Source organism: Equus przewalskii, unplaced genomic scaffold (genome assembly GCF_037783145.1).
Source record: "Equus przewalskii isolate Varuska unplaced genomic scaffold, EquPr2 ChrUn-9, whole genome shotgun sequence".
Classification (NCBI taxonomy): domain Eukaryota; kingdom Metazoa; phylum Chordata; class Mammalia; order Perissodactyla; family Equidae; genus Equus; species Equus przewalskii.
The window spans coordinates 1148988-1154987 of NW_027228757.1; positions in this window are offsets into that span (position 1 = coordinate 1148988).

A 6000-nucleotide genomic window follows, 5' to 3' on the forward strand; every position below is an offset into this window, starting at 1 on the left:
AGGAGCAACCTGTGAGACAGGAGGCAAATCAGGAGAGGGTGGGGAAGCCCATGTGAAACAAGCGGATCAAGAAGGCGAGGACCAGGACTGAGAACTGGCCGCTGGGTTTGACAAGGCGGTGGGTCTGGAGATCTTGACTCAAGCTGTCACAGTGGGCTGGCGGCGATAAACACCTCATGGAAGTGGCTTCAAGAGAGAATGGGAGGAGAGAAGGGGAAACAGTGAGTAAAATCGTCCCTTTGGAGGAGTGCTGCTCCAAGGAGAACAGAGAAATGGAGCTGTAGATGGAGAGGTATGAGAGGGCCAAGGAATTTTTTTCTTTTTTTAATAATAGGAGATGTTTTCGCAGCTAGTTAACAGACTAAGGGAAATACAACTAGTCCTGAAAGAAATCAGATGAAAACAAACAAGAAAGAAACTAGAATGAAAAATACAGTGTCGTGTACTGGTGCCCGTGCTCTTTGCCATCATGTGGAGAATAGCTAAGAAATACTTCTGAGCTGGTAAAATGCTAGCATTTATCGAAACCATTGTTCACAACCCTACTTACAGAACAGATGAGAGTAATGAAGACTCATCAGCAGAAGTGTTGGAGGAAAAGATATTCTGAGTAGTTTACATATGGCAGCATGTGTTATGGGCCTAAAATCTTTAAATCCTAGTGACAAATTTGGGGATTAAGTAGCAAAGGCTTAAATCTCGCACAGCTTCCCCAAATCCTAAAGGACGCTTATAACACACCATGTAGGAAGATGTAGTGCCATTGAAAATCCTCAGGAAATATTTCTATTCCTTGAAGCAGCTGAGGAGGAAAGTAACTTCTGAACGGAAAGAAACTGTGAAGATAAATAAGCCCCTTGGTGGCTCTGGGAGAAGATTCAGCTCGAGTGGAGAGAGTGGGCGGTCAGGGAGGAGAGAACGCCTGGGAAACAGCCCACTCACCTCTCAGAAAGAAAGACAGGCAGTGCCCCTGCCATGCCAGTTCCAGGGAAAAGACTTCCAAGACCTGGGTGAGCCCAGTGCCATGGTGACCCTGGGGTCAAGGGGCTGAGGGTCCACACAATCCCTGGACAGGTGAGGCTGTCCGCTTTCCTGGACACAGGGCACCTAGCCTCTGCTGCCTCTGAGCCTCCCCCTGGCCATTCCCTTGGCTCTGAATGCCCCTTCTCCTGCTGCCTCACCCCCTCGGGGAATCTCCCCAATACCCACTCCTTCCCCCCTACTCAGGATTAGGCTCTTAAGGCAGGAACTTATGGGAGAGTGGAAAGAGCATGGTTTTGGAGCCAAACAGACTCAGATTTAAATCCTATCTCTGCCCCAACAAACTGCATGACCTGGAACTAATTACTGAATCTCTCTGAGCCTTAAATTCTCTATTTGTTAAAATGAGGATACCAGTAGCTGGTGCTGACCAGGTGGTTGTGACTCTAAGATGCCGTGTATGAAGTACCCAACACAGAATAAACAATGAACAGAGCTTAACCAAGAATGTGTGTTCATGACTTAACATGCCTAGAGGACAAACCAGTCAAACCGGAAATCATGAAACCATTTTGTGATCTCTTTATTAAAGTCTCACACTTCATTAAAAATTCAAACAACAAACTACCCATCTTCCACTTCTTCAGAAAGTGTTCAGTTTGGCAGCAAACAGTGGTCCTTGAATCCAGTGCACCCATCACCTGCTGGTCTCAGGAAATCTACTGCTTGGGTTCTTGGGCCCTCCTGTCGTCACCTGTGGGACCTTGCTATCCCCTTGATAGAGAGATTCAGGCTCCTCTCAGACATTTTTCTCCAGGCCTTTCTCTCAGCCTTAGAGCAATTACAGAGGCTTGGAGAGGAAGGAATGGCAAAACCTAGAAACTCTAAGATACACATTTAGGTAAGAAAGAAGAGGAACAGGAATTAATGAAATCTCAGCCTCATGGAGGGGAAAGCCGGGAGGAGAAGGACACTGGGGAACGCGCCCAGGCACACGAGCCACCTTCCCTCTTCCATACCCATCTGTGCAGTTCCCTTAGGATGTCCCAAAGGCACTGTCACATGTTATAACAGACACCTATTCTATAAAGTCACTGGGCCCTATCTCTTCCTCCAGCCAGTGCTGTGGTGACCATTTCATACAAGCTTCAACCAGCTTAGTGCAGATACAACCTGACCGTGTCTCACTTTGGAATCTGTACTATGCACCTCCCATTTCTTACCCTGGACTTCTTTGCAAGAACCTACAAATTCTCATGCATGTGTAACATGGACTCAATGTTTGTGGTCCCCCCAAAATTCGTGTTGAAGCCCTACCCCCCATTGTGATGGTATTAGGAGGGAGGGCATTTGGGAGGTGATTAGGTTGTGAGGGTGGAGCCCTCATGAATGGTATTAGTGCTCTTTTTTTTTTTTTTTTTTAAAGATTGGCACCTGGGCTAACAACTGTTGCCAATCTTTTTTTTTTTTTTTTCTGCTTTATCTCCCCAAACCCCCCCCCGTACACAGTTGTATATCTTAGTTGCAGGTCCCTCTAGTTGTGGGATGTGGGATGCTGCCTCAACGTGGCCTGACGAGCGGTGCCATGTCCACGCCCAGCATCTGAACCCTGGGCCGCTGCAGCGGAGCACGGGATCTTAACCACTCAGCCACGGAGCCGGCCCCTATTAGTGCTCTTCAAAAGGGACCCCAGGGGGCCGGCCCTGTGGCCAGAGTGGTTAAAATTCCATGGGCTCCACTCTGGTGGCCCATGTTCCCTGGTTTGGATCCCAGGGGCAGACCTACTCCTCTCATCAGCCATGCTGTAGAGGCATCCCACATACAAAATAGAGGAAGATTGGCACAGATGTTAGCTCCGGGCAAACCTTCCTCACCAATGAATGAATAAATAAATAAACAAAAGGGAGCCCAGAGGGGCCGGCCGCATGGTGTAGTGGTTAAGTTGGGTGTGCTCCACTTCAGTGGCCCAGGTTCATGGGTTGGGATCCCGGGCATGGACCTCCATCACTCCTCAGCCATGCTGAGGCAGTGACACACACATAAAGTGGAGGAAAACTGGCATGGATGTTAGCTCAGGGCCAATCTTCCTCAGGCAAAAAAAAAAGGACCCCAGAGAGCTCTCTCACCCTCTTTTCATCATGTGAGGATACAAGAAGTTGGCAGTCTGAAGCTGGAAGAGGACCCTCACCAGAACCCAATCAGGCTGACACCCTGATCTCAAAGTTCCACACTCCAAAACTGTGAGAAATAAATTTGTTATTTATAAGCCACACCGTCTATGGTACTTTGTTATAGCAGCCCAGACTGACTCCAACAGGGAGGTAACAATAGTGGGGCCACTCTCATTCAGTAGAGGTCAGGAGCCAACAGAGAAATTTTCTCCTTTTCATTCCCCCTTGGTGGGCAGTTCTGAGACCCATTTCATGAGGCTTCTCAGAAGGTGTCATGGGCTGATCACCAGTCACCTGTAGTGGTGGCCAACTGAATGACACATCTTTATATCACCTTCCCCTTTTCCCTGTTCCACAACCCTTGTTCTGCACACCTGCTTTCTAGATCACATTCCCAAATAACCTACCTGCATGCAAACATTTGACTTCGCCTTCACTTTTGGGAGAACCTGGCTAAAACAAGTGGTCCCAGACTAGAATGAAGACTGTCAGGTGGGATTTTGAAACTAGATCCCTCTTTAGTCAGAGAGCAAAAAAGGACTCCTTTGCTGGTAATGCTTGGTGTGTGATAGCATCAAAGAACTAAGATTCTCACCTGTGGGGGACTGGGATGTGGTAAAAGGTGAAGGGTTGGGATATGTGATAGCTATGACTCTTGAATAGTATGGGAGCAATGGTGAGTAGAAGGATTGGCTGGCTTTTGTTAGTTGCTTTGCAAGCCTTGAAAAAAAATTCTAGGCTCAGGTCAGCCAACTATCAATTCAAGGCATACTGTGAAACTCAGAGAACCTCTATGGCAATGTTTACGGAGACTCTCATCTAAGTTGCAGGGCAGACAGTGCTGAAAATCAGATATGGGGCCTCACTGAGGGAGGCAGAACTGCAAAGGAGACTGAATGCACGGTGTCCATAGGTCTCCTTATCAAAGTCAGGACCCTGATAGGAAAAAAGACCCAAAGACCTGGAATGAGACATTTGGCTGCATGAACCCGAGAATTTTGAACCTCCAGGTCCATCTGAACACTCCAGGTCAGCAGAAGCAACCCTCCTCCCCTTGCTAGAGGAAAGGAGCCTCCCTTTGCATGCAGACCCTGCAAAGAACTCAAATGAGAAAGATGTCTCAAAATATGTTGCTTGTCCTTACCAAGTACCATCCCGCTCACCCCTTTTTTATTTCCAGGGAGATAACTAGGGTTAGGCCTCAACACAGTTCAAGCAGAGACATGCGGTTCTTGCTCCAGGAGGAAATAGTTACACATCATAAGAATTGCACGACCTAGTTAATACAAATCAGCTGGAACTGGGAGAACACGGGGGTGAACCTGGGATGAAGGGGAGGCTGTGGAACATAAGGGTTACCATACGGGTTACCATATATTTAACCACATGGTAGCGCCAATCATAGCTACCATATTGAATGTGGTACTGGCCAGCTTCTAGCACTTGATATGTGACTGTTGGTCTGGTAAATGTGTTCTTCTCCATCCTTATTGGTAAGGATGGTTAAGAGCAATTTCCCTTTATATGGGAAGGACAGCAGCACACAATCACTGTCTTACCACAAGGTCATGTTAACTCTCCTGCTCTCTAACCTGATAGAGTCTGCAGGGAACTCAATTGTCTTGACATTCTGCCCAACATCATGCTAGTCCACTATACTGATGACTCACTAATTGGACTTGACGGTTAGGAAGTGGCAAGTAGTTTAGCAAGACTAGGAGATCCAGGCTCCTGACACATTGAAGAAATTTTCAGGGATCCAATAATCTGAGGCACATGGCAGAACATCTCCTCTAAGGTAAAGGACAAATAGTTACATTTTGTATCCTCCATACTAAGAGGAATACTGGTTGGGGAGCTCTTTAGATTTTGGAGGCAGCATATACCACACATGGGAATATTGCTCCAAATCATTTATTAGGTGACCTGGAAGTTTATTAGTTTTGAGTGGGGTTCAAAGCAAGAGGGAGCTCTACAGCAGTTTCAGGCTGTGATTCAAGCTGTCTTGCCACTAAAGCCGTATGACACAAAAAAAATACAATGAATCCAGAGGTATCTACAGTGGATAGGGATGTTGTATAGAGTCTCTAGAAAGCTCAGTAGGAGAGCTGTAGCACAGACTCTTACGGTTCTGGAGCAAAATTCTGCCTACAATGGAAGAGAATGACTCATCATTTGAAAAATGGGCTACAGAGCTTGAGCACAGACTCAGCACCTGACTATGGGGACATCAAGTGACTATTTGTCCAGAGCTACTCATCTTGACTGGATATTATCAGATCCATTGAGTCATAAGATTGTGCGGGCACAGCAGCAATCCACTGTACGATGGGGAAATGGCATATTTGGGACTAGGCCTGAGCAGATCCAAATGACACATGCTAATTACATGAACTGGTGGTCCAGCCTCCCACGTCATCTATGTCCTTTGCACCAATGCTTTCCCCTCAACTCACATCTATGGCTTCAAGGGAAACTTTCCAAGACCCACTGACAGAGGAACAAAAACTCAGGCCTGATTTTGAACATTCCCTGGATATTTGATATTAAGGTATTATTGTTATTTTCAGGTGTAATAATGATGTTATTACTTTTCAAAAATATTTCTCTTTTGGGGCCAGCCCCATGGCAGAGTGGTTAGGTTGGGTGCACTCTACTTCAGTGGCCCAGGTTCACAGGTTTGGATCCCGTGCACAGACCTACACCACTCATCAGCCATGCCGTGGTGGTGACCCACATATAAAGCGGAGGAAGATTGGCACAGATGTTGGCTCAGGGCTAATCTTCCTCAGCAAAAAAAGAATATATATATATATATATTTAGCAATACATACTAAAATATTTACAG